Source organism: Ornithodoros turicata, chromosome 4, assembly GCF_037126465.1.
Source record: "Ornithodoros turicata isolate Travis chromosome 4, ASM3712646v1, whole genome shotgun sequence".
In the NCBI taxonomy this organism is placed as follows: domain Eukaryota; kingdom Metazoa; phylum Arthropoda; class Arachnida; order Ixodida; family Argasidae; genus Ornithodoros; species Ornithodoros turicata.
In genome coordinates this window covers 14,768,734-14,784,258 of record NC_088204.1, presented here as the reverse complement: position 1 = coordinate 14,784,258, position 15,525 = coordinate 14,768,734, and the positions used below count along the sequence as shown (strand labels likewise).

Sequence of the window (15,525 nt, the reverse complement as noted above, 5' to 3'; positions counted from 1 at the left end):
TAGGTCTTCCCATGCTGCCGTCCTTTTCTTCTTTAATTTTTCTTTTTTAGTTTCTGCATTGGTGGGATACATCAACAGGAAAAGGAAGAAAACATCCATTGGAAAGTAAAGGGGGAAGAACGGGTCGGAAACCCTACGGCGGGGGTCATATGAGAGCAGATGTGGAAACGGGGAACCAAAGGAGGGATGAAGAAAAAAAAGAAAGAAAAGAGGAAATGTGGGAAGAAAGGGAACCATACGATGCACAGTACATAACATTTTTTTGTCGTTATTGTTGCTTATTTACACGGTTTCCGCTGCAGAGGAACTCTTTGTGCCTCTCACCGACGCGGAAGCCTCATGACGGCTGACCATACCTTTTTTTTCCTTTCGTATCTTGTTTTTTATACGAATTATTTTCCTTCTTAAAAAAAAAAAACGGGAGAAGGCCGTTATTGAATCCGTTACGGTCATCTCGAGCCCCAATCTCTCTGCTATGTCACACATCTGTTTGGAGGACGCGCCATTTCCGGGTTTGATCTGCACGGGAAGCGGGTTCATGCGCAGCGCTCCAATGAAGAAGCAGAAACTTTAGGCAGACGATCGTCTGCAAACGCACATTGAAAGCCGTTCTGGGAAAACGAAAGCGTCTTATAGTGAGGTCCACTCCCCTCAATTTGTAACATTACAAATCTCCCCACGTGGCGGCGCCACTGAGGGTGTGAGTCACGTTACTAGTACGGACGGACACGTAATGACCGGAAGGGAGAAAAGGGGGAAGGAGGGAAGCCGTGGCGTCACTGATTAAAGTCGCTTGCCCAGGGGGCGCCCAGGGAGGATTTTGTGCTAAATGGGTTTAAAAAAAAGAGGTATATCCCTGGCCCTAAAAGGGGTGGGAAGCGACGTGGGATTCTGGGGATCTGTAATTTCGCCAAATTTAGGATGGAGGTTGGGACGCAGGAAGTGTGGGGGCAGGAAGGGAAGGAGGGGGATGGGGGAAGAAAATGGCCGCCACCGCTGCTCTTGGGGAGCAAAAATAAATGGCTGTGTTTCTGCTGTGTTCAATGGCGGCGTTATAAAGACCGGAGGCTGTCAGACCAAAAACGGGGCGTGTACGGCAAAGTACAGGAAGCGACGTGCGTTCGGGAAGTAAAGTATGGCGCAAATTTTCGGTTATGCTGTCTTCTTGCGCCATGTGTTGCCGATGATTGCTTGGTACAGGGTCGCTTAGGTTGTGAATGGACACTGAGAAACAAGAAAGGCGTTTAAATGAATGGGGTGGGGTTCCGGAACGGGAAGGAATGTTACTGTTTCAAACTCCGATTCCGTTGTCATTCCTGTTATAACTTGTATTTGATAGCGTTGTTCGACATTTAGCACCACCACACGGAAGTACACGTACTCGTACGATTTTGCCTGCAACTCGACTGCATCGGCAAAACGTGGAATTGCTCGTCTCGTGTCTGAACGATTTTGTGTTAACAAAGTATTAAAGGATTGTAGGTCCGTCCGTAGATTTACAGGACCACGTGACCACAAATTTACCGCCGTCGATTGTCCTAATAAAGCTTTTATCGCACTCAAACGCGTTTGACACAATGCCCAAACATGCACGGTCTGTGTTCTTTTGACCACCCACTGAGTAAGCTAGCAATTTATAGCGAAGCTGACCAACCAGAGAGAGAGAGAGAGAGAAAGAGAGAGAAATGTCTGGCATTAGAGCAACGATCAGGAGAATACACCGACGTTTCCATTGGCTCTGACCCACCCCGAGTCCGACCCGGATCAAAATCGCGGGCCCACGCTTAATAAGGTATGCTGGCGGCAAGAGCAGCAAAAGTTATTTCCTCCAACTGTATAGGGATCCGAAAGAGAGGAAAAAGTCGGACCGTATTAATTTGGGATTAGCTCTCTCTCTCTCTCTTCGTTTTCCTGCGCCGTTATGTATCTATAGATAACGTCTTTCCGAAGTGCACCCCCTTTTTTTTTTTCATATTTTTCTTTTTTGTCTTCTTCTTATTGGCGCCAACCTTATATACTGGTGTATTATGTAGGTACTGGGTCCGTACTCGGTCGAGTGTGTTGGCTCGAATATGCTACTTGTTGGGAAACGGGATAGATCTTTGTTTGCGAGTCCATCTTGGAGGATTGAGCCGAGCCTGACGGATTAGTAGAATTCTTGGGTGCAGCGAAGAGTGCCACGCACTCAAGGGTATAATGGAGGTTTGTAGTGTGTGTTCCACTTGAGTGTATATATGCTCGGGGTTGGGTGACGGATGGGGTACCGGGAGTGGCACTGGGTGGGTGGGTGCATTTCACGGTGCGTTCCGTGTGGCGAAGGCCACCTAGGTACAGAAAGCCGGCTTTAATGCCTCCTCTCACCCTTTCGTCACGTGTACACAAGGAGTCGCGATGTCGTCTGCTTCAGCCAATCGTAGCAGACGATTTCAAAAGCGGGCTTTCTGCAACTACCAGTGGCTGTCTATGCGGCTGATAGCGGCTTGTCTTGGCTTTGTTCACTGTAGATGGCGTTGGTGTTGCGGGAGCAATGCATATGATTGTTGGTGAAATGGCTGTTTGAGAAAGCGTACTTTGCTTCCGAGTCCCTAAAGGATTTGATATTTCGAGCGAAACGTTATGTAGATAGAGGCTAATGTTCCTCCCGATACCGACGTCGTGAATTCTAAGCGCTTACATGTCGTATTTATTTAAATCAAACTATAGAGTAATTTGATATGCGTACTTCATGTAATTGCACCGACTAAAACAAGCATCGGACCTCGCACCACGATAACATCCTCTTCCGTTCATTTGTCGCTTTGCCAACGCGCGCTGTCCGACGAGCTCCATAAAGCGAACCCTAACGCACACATCTATCCGTTCCATACCGCAGAACCCATTCCATCTATAATACATCGCCCTGCTCGCAATAAACATGGGGACATATCGGCACACACTCGTTTCCAAGAGGTGATGCAAGAAAGGAAGCGAAAAATAAATAGTACCAGGTATAATCTCGATCCCAGTGTACGTGGGGTATGTCCATCTCTTTCTCTCTTTTTTTCCTCTTTCTCTCTTCTACTCATTTATTATTGTTGGCGTTATTATTATGATTATTCGTCCTTCTCCTCCTGCTGATTGGTTGTCACCAGACGGCCGAATATCCAATTACAACGGAGAACACCTGTCAAAGTTTCTTGTCGTTGAGTTGCGTGTACTGCCATCTGGGGAGGGATGAGAGGGTCTTATGTATGTGGAAGGAAAAAGGGGACATATCTATCGGGTGTGTGTGTGTCTATGTGTGTGCACAGATGATACATTGATTGGTGTGGAGGCGTCTTTACGACGTGTGTCATGTATGTCCGTGTATAACGAGGTGTAGTATGTGTGTTGGGTTTCCGTGGAGGTACGATACTGTCTTGGACAGTGCAGTATACGTGTGACTACAAGGTTTCGTGAGGCGTAGGAGTGGAACAACGCATCAGGGACTACCTCCTTTCTCTCTCTCTCTTTCTTTTCAACTGACGATCGATACGTCTTCTCAGTATATCTCGACAAAACGGTGCAGCTTTCATGTTATTTCATATTATCAACTTTCATATTACGTAATCAAAGAGCGAAACTCCGATAAATTCGGCGAGGAAGTATATAGGTAGTCGTGCTCAAGAAGCTAAGAATAACACGTTTAACCCCGCCCTGCGCGCGTTCCTATTGGCTGCAATGGCTAGCCGCGTAGCTCTACGTCGCTGCAAGTAGTGCGCAGACATCGAAACTCTGTGAGCCGTAGAGACGACCCTCTGTTTACAAACGTGCGATGTCAAAAGAAGACCGGTTCGAGGTTATATGTTACTGTGGCATGCTTTGCGCGGCGGCGTTACGTAATCGATGACGTAGAGGCTCAAGTCGTCTATAGGCCCTACCTAGCGGCGCGTTGACGAACTACATTCCGTGGCACTCTTCGGTTGAGCTTGTTTCAGCGCAAAAAGAAGAAAAGCGATTACAAACTACCCCGTGTATCGATTCTATTTTGTTGTGCTCCCTAGTTCTTAGTTCTCTAGAACACGGGTGCACTGTTATGAACACAATGCTGATTTGTGACGCCCTGTTAACACTTCCGATTCTTTCAAAGCTAGACACCATATATGACTGAATGTATTTTCTGAAGAAAGATGACTGGAGGCTATGGCAAGCAAGCTGGACGGGTGCCACCCATAACTTTCGAAACTGTACCGAGCGGTCTAAACAAATGAAAACAACTAATAAATGTAGGCGGGCTAGTGGATAAAGTATTTCCGATACCAACCAACCAAACAAAAAGTCCGAGTACGTGAGCAATTACTTATGTTTTTATTGCCCACGTCTCTCTCTCTCTCTCTCTTTTTTTTTTTTTTTCATTATTAGGTCAACGATGTCGCGGTGACGTCAAATACAGTCGGAGTGACCCTTCTTCTAATTTCCGGGATATTTCCCAACCATCGGAATGGACGCAACAATCATACAGACCAATCGGCATTTCGTGGAACCGAAACACGAAAACAAGGCGAAAGAGTTGGAGGAAAGTTTCTGCTCGGCAACCCTTATTGCCCCTGAGCCGTAAAACAACCACGGCGTCGCCGTCGCCAAGAGGCAATTTTGGGCGTCCCGACATAGTGAACTACATTTGAAACGATAAATGGCCATTTTTCAAACCCGTTTATCTCGTAATCAGATATACCTATCGATTATGGCCTCGAGTTACATCTGGAAAAATTATAGTTCTCTTTCTTTGCTTCGTCGGTTTTTATTTTTATATATTTATTTATTTTTATGTTATTTTATTTTTATTTTTATTTACTGGCAAATGCAAACCCTCGCGAAAACTAAAGGGCAGGAAAAAAATGTCACTGTACCGGTTTGAAGGCTGCGCGTGTATATTGATGTGTGTAAAAAGAGTGAGGGGGCGCATAATTGGGGGGTGTGGGGAGAACTGCGATAAGGTTCATATTCCGAAATGACTACGCGGAGAATAATTACTGTTTATGGGGTGGGCCGGCAGTTTTCTGGTTCATCAGGATGCCGAGGTGTTGATGTATGGTGTCACGTCAAGGAGGCTCGTGGCGGTATATGACCTTCAATCCTCTCTCTCTCTCTCCTCTTTTTTTGTAGGAACAAGTACGGTGTCGGTGTGAAGTTGGTGTCGCAGCCGCAACTCTCCGCTGGACGTTAGGCATGAGTGATATTTTCATCATAATTTTAAACGCACCGAAAAGCAGTTGTGGGGCCAAATCGTCAATTGAGTTCATTCAATAGGGTAAACGGACTCAGTCACACGGACCAATCACACTCATAGTCTCTTACAAAATCAAAACTGAAAGTGGTAAGCAACACTGCGCCGAACATCGCACCAATTTCGCATTGCCCGTCAAACACGGCGGCAAAACTACACTGCATGCGCAGGACACTGGGTCTAGGTCTTCGCAGCGGCGTCCTCTGCGCTGCGCGGGAAACCGAAATCAGAACACAAAAAATGCTGGATACAGGAGCTCCAGTGTTGCCCGCTAAAATCAAGGCTATCTGACACCACGGTCGCTCCAACCGACTTTATCGCAATGTTGGCAATTAAAAAAAAAGTTTGAGCGACATATTACGTGTGTGCTGCGTTGCGAGGTATTTATATATTAAATAAAAATAAAGACATAAATGTATTATAAATCATAAGCAACAAGCTGGTAAATGCTTGCTTTACGGTTACGGCCTACCTACCGGCTACGGTACGGTTAATTTTAATCATAAACACGACTATAAAAGACCTTTCCCATTCTGAAACAGCGCAACGTGCAAAAGAGCCTAAGTTCCTGGGTGGGCCTCGTGCGATCTTTAACTCCCTATACCTCTTCTTCCGCAGCGCCGTTTGAATTGCAGCCCCATTGTTCTCGCGTGGGGTTGAATGCGTGCCTGACTTCGAAAAGATCTCAGCGCTGATCTATTCCCCGTTGTTTTCGAAGCAGTACAATGCGTTTTTTCGAGATGCTAGACAGTGATTAGCGCCGCTCCATAGGATAAATACCTTTTTTTCAAAAAGTGTTTTATCCTCGTTTGTATATACGTGAGGTGAGGGGGACGACACCGGATTTAGTTGAGCGTACAACGAAACCAGTAGATGGCGTAGACTGTATGCGTGTGTACATGCAAAAGGGATGCGCGGATTATGATCACGGTTCACGATGACGATAGTTTTTCTCTTGTTCTTCTTCTTCTTTTCTTTTCTTTTCTAATGATGAGCAGTTGTGTCCGTGTTGTGGTGTGTTAGCTGAATGCATGTCCGTGACTATACAGTACACCCTAAGAAATATGAGTAATTGTAGTAGTTTCGGGAATGAGATGGACTTTAGGATGGGATGGTTTTGGGCTTCGGGGTCTATTTGCGATACTGTGGAGTAAATTTCAGGGTCAGTTGAGTAAAACGGGGAGTAACTGCTGTAATGGCTCGCCAATTTCCTCTCTCTCTCTCTCTGAGTGTACGGTTAACAGAAAAACGGTTAGGTATTTGAGAGTCTGTTCTGTGCTTCTCAGCGTGGTATACGTAATAGTGGACAGCATTATCCACCTGATTAGGAAATGTAACCCAGTTCCAGTAGAACATGATTTTGCTTCGCGGAAACTATACGTTCATCCCACCAGAAAGGGAAGGGCAATATACTTTTAAAAAATACGAAAGAAAAATCTTCAAGGTCGTGTCATTAAGACCGTTCATGTAGCTCATTATTGTGCCTTACCATTAAAAGATACTCGAAAAGTCGCGGTTAGACCTTCGATCAAACATCTAAAATAAAAGGAACGTAGTCTCTGTCGTCGAAGCCTCTGCCATCACATACCACCGTGAACTGACATAAAAAAAAAAAACGGGCGAGAACGCTCCTGCAGCTTTCTGGAACTGGCCGCGATGAACACACAACGAAACTTCCGAGCCTCGATTTCCTCGCATGCTGTTGGCGGCCCGCGGCCGCGTTTCTTCCCTGCAGTTGGAGGAAGCTTCCGCGTGCACTGTTCAAAAGCACGAGGAAGACGACGAGCAACCCTTTCGGCGAGCTCTCGTCAAGGCCGCAAGAGGTTGAAGAGGCCACTCGTCTTGCTTAGGGGCGTTTACGGCGAGCGGTGCGGCGCTTTACGATCGCATAACGGGCGCTCTCTTACGCCTCGCTTACGGCTCCTAAGTGGGCCCTTTCCGATAACGCCCCCTTTGGCCACTTACGGATGACGCCAGCCCGCGCGGACGGCCCTCCGCGAGGGCTTCTTGTCCGCGTTCTTGCTCTCGGGGCCGTTCGGCGTTTTTACCTGCGAACTGGTTCGCCAGCAGAGGTACCGTTGTTGTCAACGGAGTGATCTCTGTGTTTGGACATCGTAGGATGGCGTAGCATAGCGTTGTGCGCACTCTTAAAAATGAACTTCACCGCATAGCACGCCTCTAGTCAAGCATAATCCCGGATATGACATCGGTCTCTCCCATTATTTGTTGAAAACGGGAGACGTACGCCTTTTTGTGACACTTAAGCAGACATGTTAATTGTCACAAAAAGGAGTACGCCCGGCGCTTTCCATCACCCTGTACAATGGTTGGCCTTGAGCGTGCTATGTGGTGAAGCTTTGTTTTTAAGGGTGCGGTGACTGGAAACGTTCTGGTATGCGTTTAACTGTACTCTTGCCCCGCGTTTGCGGGTGCCAGCTATGATTTGTGAATTGTGGACAACGGTGAAGCTCGGTGAACATTTGGTGATGAGGGACCATGGGATATGTTTCGTTCCCGTCCTTCCTCTCTCTTATGCTGTAGGGGCGGTCACCGTAACTATAGTTAGTGGTGTCAGCAATCATACCAACTGTTTGGTGGAGCAGAGATTCTGCTAACTGAAATTCGAACACGCTTTTGGTGCGTTTCGCTCTGGCAGCTGCCTTCCGGTACGCGTGGATGGCTTTCATGAAAGAGATGTAGAAATCGGGGTGAGACTCCCGGTTCCATCTCGTACCGGGTGTACCGAACCCGCGCATGTTCTTTTTGGCGTAAGTGTCCATGAATATGTTCAAACCCGACACCTCGAAGACACACTGCCCGATATTTATTTATTTCAAATTGAGGATGAGAACTTGTCAAGCTGTTCCACATCGTAAATATGAATATAGATTCAATCGAATTGAATTGAAATTGAAAATATTGTTAGTCCAACAGGTGTGGACCATTGCAGGTGCGGCAGGTATACAAGACATACCCTAGGTTTTCTTACAGAATTGAACAACATTTTCGGCTGAAAACAGTGCAGGTGGAGACTGTTCCATACGAAGACGGAAATGGCTATACTGCGATTTTTTAAAATCTGTCTACTTATAAATACTGCTGGCCACTACAGGCATGTTTGAGGCTGACCCTGCAGCTCCTGCAAACTCGCGAAAGCTGTATGATTTCTTCTGTTTAACCAGATGAGTCACATTGGTGTAAATGATGACATCATATAGACTCAATCTTCGGTAAAGGTCGTACCGACGACCGCTGCCAGCTCCCCAACGGTGCAGACAAGAGGCCATAGCTGAGGACCACTGCGTTGTGACCACCTAAGATGCGGCTGCTTCACGCGATGGCTGCGAATATTTTGCTGCACTGTCCTACACTGACTGTAGCTACTACTGTACCTGATGTAAATGATGATGAGCGCAGTAAGGATGGCTAAAAGTATGAACAGTCCGTCGTCGTTCGTCACATGTCTTGTTGGGCATCCATGACATTCAGGTCCGACGCGGAGTATGTTTCGGTAGGCTGTTCACGTTCTTTGGTTTCTCACTGTACTGACGATGTTGATGCCTCTAGACAAGTTGTGCCTTGTGAAGGAATTTCGGTTGACTTCGGCAAGCGGCGCTTCTTGTCCCACATATACGGATGTCGCAGTGTTTAGTTCTTGTACTCCCTTATAGTCGATCCGTGACGGCGTCAGCAACGCGTCGCTGTCGTTTCATTCAGGAACACACATTTCTCGGAAATTCTGACGGCAGAACGCGTGATACGTTTGCTTCGCTCAGGAGCCGAAATTTGGGACATATATAGCTGATGAGACCAGGGGGAAAGCGGTATTTGTGGAAAGCGAGGACGAGGTCGTCCATTGGAACTGCATTGCAGTGCTCTGGGTGTGGTACGTCTTGCTCTTACAGGTACTGTATCGTCCATATCAGAATTGAACATTGTTATATTTCCTTACTACTTCAATTTCTCTGGATCACGCTATCCACGGTTGACTTACTGTGCAACCAGTATATTCGAAAGCCTCTCCTCTTTCTTACTTTCCAGCAGCTTGCTGCTGTACGTACTTACCTCTCCACCGCTTGCAAATTCCCTCTCCCCCACCCCCGTCCTCTGCGCAAAGTGGATACCCCGTACACACTTCAGCAGCGGAAAAGTCCGGATGGAGGCTTTTAGCCTTCAGATTGTCCAGCATACAGCATAACGCACATTGCCTGTTTGTGCGCGTGTCCTATTTATTAACTCTGAGAATGTTCGCTACCCTTTCTTCTCCTGTAAGTAGTTTTTCACTGTCCGTAATCGTTGAAACTTTTCCCCGCAGTCACCGCTCCCGTCTTCGTGCTCAAGATGAAACATGGCGACACAAGGCGACCAACCCGGCAGCGCGTATACGAGCGATGTCTTCAGGCTGGGTAGCTTCTGCTGCAACGTGTCCGGCACGTCGAACGTGCTCAGTAACATCCTGTGGTCGTTCAGAACGACTGTTCCCTCGCCGTCAACTTTCGTTCTTTCCTCCGCCCTAGCGTTGCAACGCTCGAGGTACGCTTCGGGCGTCATGTTTCTGCAAGGCTTCGCCAGGTCGACCTCGTCAATCATGCGGTAACTGTGGACGCTCAGCGTAAAGGACACGCAGACGTTGAACACTGGATGGCCCATCTTGTGCAACATGGTGTCTACGGCTACGATCCCGTCTTGAAGACTGGGTTCGCCGTGGGGAGTTTCGAACACCCGCGGAGTTGGAAAACTGCTGACGCAGTTGTTGATGGCGTTGTAGTCGGCTTTTTCTCCGTGCGTCTCGTATATGAGAAGCTGAACGTTCTTGAAGATTGGCGCGTGCATCCTCAAGAAAGCATCCGGATCTTCCCGCGACAGATTGCTCATCCTGATGCCGAGGAAACCGAACACGTTTCTTACTCGTTTCGCCCTGGCGGCAGCTTTTCGGTACGCGTGGATGGCCTTCAGGAACAAGATGTAGAAATCGGGTTCGGCCTCCCGGTTCCATCTCGTACCGAGTGTACCGAACCCGCGTATGTTCTTCTTGGCGTAAGTGTCCATGAAAATGTTCAAATTCGACTCCTTGAAGATACACTGCCTGATGAAGACGGAAAGGCTATACTGCGATTTTGAGGCTGACCCTGCAGCACGCAAAAATTCCTGAAAGTTGTACGAGTTCTTTGTTTTCACCAGGTGGGTCACGTGGGTGTAAATGATGACATCGCAGAGGCCGTCCTCGGGAAAGGTCGTGCCAACGACTGCTGCCAGCTCTCCGACGGTGCAGACAAGGGGCTGAGGACCTCTGCGCCGTAGGCGCCGCTGCGTGTCCCTCAACCGTAGAGGCGGTTGCTGGATGCGGTGGTTGCGGAGGATCTTGTTGAACTGTAGGGTGTACATCGAGAAAATGACGATGAGGACGAGAGCAGCAAGGACGGCTAAGAGCATCGCGTACGGCGTCAACCGTCCTCTGTTGTCCGTCTCATGTCTCGAGGTCTTGTTGGACGTCAATGACGTCTTGGAGGTTCGCCGTGGAGACTGTTCGGTGGACTGCTCCATCTCGGCAGCAGCGTCCTCACCTTCTTTTGTTTCTCATTGCACTGACGATGTTGATGCCTTTAGACGATAGAGTGTTCTCACGAAGCGCAAATGTGCTTCGTGAAAGCACTTTGGTTGACTCCAGTAAGCGGCGCTTGTTGTCCCATATGCGAAAGCCGCAATGTTTAGTTTGTGTACCCCCCCTGTAGGTAGATCTGTAATGGTGTTAGCAACGCGCTGCTGTCGTTTCATTCAGGAATGTACATTTCTGGGAAATTCTGACGGGAGTTGCGCGCGACATGTTTGCTTCGTTCAGGAGCTGAAATTTGGGACATATATATATATATATATATATATATATATATATGTAGCTCATGAGACACGGGGGACACGGTCTCTGTGGAAAGCGAGGACGACGTCGTTTACTGGAACTGCATCACAATGCTCTGGGTGGTACGTACTGTTCTTTCAGGTACTGTATTGTCCATACCCAATTGAACTTCATTACTTTCACTTCATACTTGAATATCTCTGGTTCACGCTATCCGCCCTACAACCCGTAACATACAACCTCTTCAAAACCTTATCGCACTACTCGCCCCCCTCCCCCCTCCTTTACTTTCCAACAGCTGCTGCCAGCCTGTTCGTACCTTATTCTCCCGACCGCCTGCAAATTTTTCTATACTTGTTTCATTTTCGCCGTTCGGCCCCTCCCCCTCCGCGTAAAGTGATACCTCGTACACACTTCGGCAGCGGAGGAAAAACCTGCAAGCGGAAAACCCGGAAGCGGGTTTGAGCCTTCAAATTGTCAGGCATGGGAGGAGAGTCCGCACGCTGTCTGTCTCTTTCAATCTCGTCGCGTCCAAATACCGGAAGGTCGCCACGTACGGGAGGGACCATGACCTGACGATGCTGCGTTAACTAAGACGAAAAAGACGAGCAACAATGTCGACGGGACGAATTTAGATAATATTTCAGGAAAGTCGCGCGCGACAGGCACGAGCGACCAGGGCTATTTTTAGAATTTCGACCAGCACGTGTTGCCGCACGTGCTTCCTCCTCCCCCCATCCTCTCTTAACTTCTGTTCCCTCAAATTTCTGGTGTGTGTGAGGGGGGGGGGGAGCGGAGGAATTACGTGGGGTTGGAGGTAGTGGCGGAGGGGGATGGGGAGTGTAACTTGAACCGCCCGATACGAAACGCGGCGCCGTGTGTAGTTTTGGGGGAAATTTAGGACCCCGCGTTCATGTGTGTTCGTCTGTCCCTCGGCGGGATCGCTGTCTAAAGAGATGGCACGTTGAAGATGGCAGATTTCGAAGGATACGACCGGTGCTGCTTTGAAGCATGGGCGCTTCCGCGTTTCAGAAATAACTTTCTTGTTCGTGGCGGTTTATTTTCTTCTTGTTAGTCGTTACGTAGAAAAACAAATATGCGGATTCGAATTTTCCAGCCTATCTGCATTGTTTCAAGGCTAGTGCTACGCCTGCAGTTTATTCCTCTTATCTATGATTTTGCTACGTTACAACAATTCCGTTACGAACAATGGAAATCGGAACGCGACAAAAACTATCACAGGCAGCAACGTTCCGGAATCAATATCAATCACCTATAAGTTCGGAGACCGCATTCTTACATACACCCCGCGTCTTCCCAAATAAAAATCCCACCTCCAAATCGTTTCTCTTTCCCAATATCGCCAATAATAATAATAATAAAAAGATTCGCTCACCAGCAGCTCACGAAAATGAGACATCATTCCTAATTCCTTCACCTAGATCAGACAGGACACGTCTAAAACAATCGGCCCTTAGAGTACATATATAAAGACACGCGATAAAAAAGAAAGAAAGAAAAAAGCAAAGCAGCTGTCGTGCATGCTCCACGACTCGAGAGGGACCAGTTTTGATTCGTCCGGTGTTAGCTTAAACAGTTGTTCGAAGACGGATGTCGCGTATTGAAACAACAGCCGCTCTGGCACATGTGTAACTTGAATTGGGGAACCCGATTTATTGATGCCGAATTCTTTGTGTGTGTTTTGCTGGCGAGGCGGGAAGCGGCTTATAGGCCGATTGAAGTGGGATGTAGTTTGAAACAGGATGGCGGTTTTAATGGAGACTGAGATTGGAGGGAATCAAATCTGACGTTGCGGACGCGTTGTATAGGATGGATGACATAGAGCACATCCACTTCTGTGTGTGATTGCCTGTGTGTGTGTGTGTGCTACTTGGGGTGATTTATGTCTCTAACCTTTCTTCGCGTGTGCTCTTTGTATAAGACTGTGGAATGGAGATCTGTGGGTGTGTATTCCTTGGTGTATAATCTTGATTGTTTTCTGAGACGGAAAACAGGCTGACAAGATATTGATAGAGACGGCCGTTAATTTCTTTCGTGTACGCGCGCCTCTTTATTTCTTTTTTGTTGTTGACGTACTTGAATCGTGAAAAATTTAGCAGTTAGCCAATCAAAAAGTAAGCGATATCACACAGTCTACACGTATAGGAATCACAAACGAATGCAGCTACAGTAGTAGTTGAGATCATACAAAATTGTGCAGAAAAAAAAGTATATATACTAAATAAAGTTAAAACTCGGGTGGATTGGTATATGTCATACTAAAAAAAAATTAATGTATCGTCCTTGTATCGTCCCTTGTTTTCGCCATCACCTACTGCACTGGGGTTTTTAATTGATTTTAATATCTACTACATGCTATAAAAGGAAACGGCTCGAACCACGAGAGACGTGCATTAAGGGGAGATTTTATTGCCTCTATTTAAAAGAAAAGGCCTCCCGCTATCTATCCAATTACGAATCTCGCCGTATAGAAACATTCCCTCGGCTCTCCTCGACAAATGGAGTTTTTCACGGCGCGTGTGAGCATTAGCTAACCGTGTAGTAGACGCTACCCGCGAAATGGTCGAACAGCGTACGCTCGTATAGCGTGGCAAAGTGTAAATGCTTATGCAGGTATACACAATAAAGGCTCGCGCACCCATCTTTAGAGCGAGAGAATGAATATCGCCAGTCACGACATTCACTCGTCCGTGCCCGCCTAATTGTTGAGAAAGAAGGATTATGGGAAAGCAGCGTGACGTCACGAATGCGTGGTGCAGCCCACGGACGGGGCTAAGATGTGGAGGAAAAGGGGTGGAAAGTAGCCCGCGTAATGGACCTATTAGGGAGTTTCGCAGTTGTCGTCTGCTTCTGGTGTGTGTGTGTGCCCACTGTCTTTTTATTTATTTTTTGTCTTTTTGTTTTTTTTTCGTAATGATGTTTGCGGGGAAGGGAATATATGGTCGTAGCCGGATAACGGTTAAAAAGAAGCGGTGATATAGCAGAAATAATATACGCCGGTCATATACGTAGGCGTGGCGGAAGTGCTGAAAGGGCGTCTGCAACGAACGTTTCGTCATTTCCGGTACAGATGGTGTGATAGGGGACGCGAGCGTTGGTATAATGTCTTGTCAGTGCGAAAGATTCAATGAAAGAGAAGAAGAAGAAGAGAGAAAAAAAAAAGACAAATAAAAAGCACCGAGGAGGAAAAGGAGTAGTGCGGTCGATGTTGGTGAAGGAAATGGGGATATTATTTTGGGGGAGAAGCTTGGGGGCGACCTCTACGTTCTTACGGTGTTTCCCACTTTGATGGGACAGTGGGAATAACAGTTGTGATGCTCTTATTTTGCTGTTATGAGAGCGAGGTGTTGGACTTGTTAGCCGCCATAAAATTTGTAACTTATAGTTCATAGGTTGATAGTCCGCCGTGGGTCATGGGTAACTGTGACACAAGCAGTGACGTATAGTCAGGGGAAGGGGTTTCGAGGGCAGTTCTTCAAAACCCCGCGAAATCGTACCTTTGGTAGTGCATTTGGGAGAGGAGAAAACGAGGGTGAAATCCTCCTCCCTCCCTTCCTCCATGTAACGTTCCCGTATAAGCCCTCCCAAGTTATTTTTCGGGTTACTTTACCGGTCACAAATAACTATGTGCTTACTGTATGCCTACGACTATGCGAAATGGTCACTGCACGGTCGCATTAGACTCAGTCTTTACGAAACGCGATAGCGTCTGCCGGAGTAGAGATCCTCTTTGACATAGAGCTTATAGTTAACAATCCCGCTGCAGCCAGTGGTGTCGGTAGAGATAAATATATTTAAATATATATTCCCCGTAGTACAGTATAGGCACCTATGACTACCGAATACACTGGCAACGAATGCTTCGATGCCGCGAAGCACTGCGAGAGGGATTGCACTTATAAAAACAGTCGTGGGAGGGGAACATGCAGCGGCTCAGACGGCTGCAATCACCACAGTGTATATTGCTCATCCATTTTGATTTGGTTGTGGTCGCTGCCACTGTGGCGCTGCATGACTAACTAAGAAATAGCCAGAACAGTAGCTGTGGTTCCAGACGTGGTGTTTAAGGGCACCAAGAAAAATGTATGAAGCTCGAAGGTGTGATCTCATAACGTGATAACGTCTAAGGCATCGGTGTAGTACAGCTCCTCTGTGAGCCTCAACGTTACAAAAATAATTTACGTTTTTATATATATATATATATATATCGCTGTACAAGGACAATATCCGGACAATAGCACGCACAACGGACACACATAGCGGCTCTTGCTTTGTAGAGAGACTATGGAATACATGCCCGACTTGGATTGGCTATAGGCTTGCGAACGGTGCGATTCGCAGTCGGAAGTGGCATCAAGGCTGCCAATCTTCATATATTCGTATATAATATTTATCTCTCAAGGTG

At 47.2% G+C, this 15,525-nt stretch overlaps 1 protein-coding gene across 2 annotated transcripts in view; it reads left to right on the top strand.

The window, feature by feature from the left end:
* Positions 1 to 15,525, top strand: part of LOC135391156 (uncharacterized) — a 211,389-nt gene that overhangs the window by 171,465 nt on the left and 24,399 nt on the right. The window contains exon 4 of one of the 2 annotated variants that reach the window (XR_010421882.1): positions 5,125 to 5,330. The exons of the other annotated variant lie outside the window; for it this stretch is intronic. The gene's annotated coding sequence lies outside the window, so the exon portion shown is untranslated. Of the gene's footprint in view, positions 1 to 5,124; positions 5,331 to 15,525 lie in introns of those variants that run through there. 2 annotated transcript variants of the gene reach the window in all.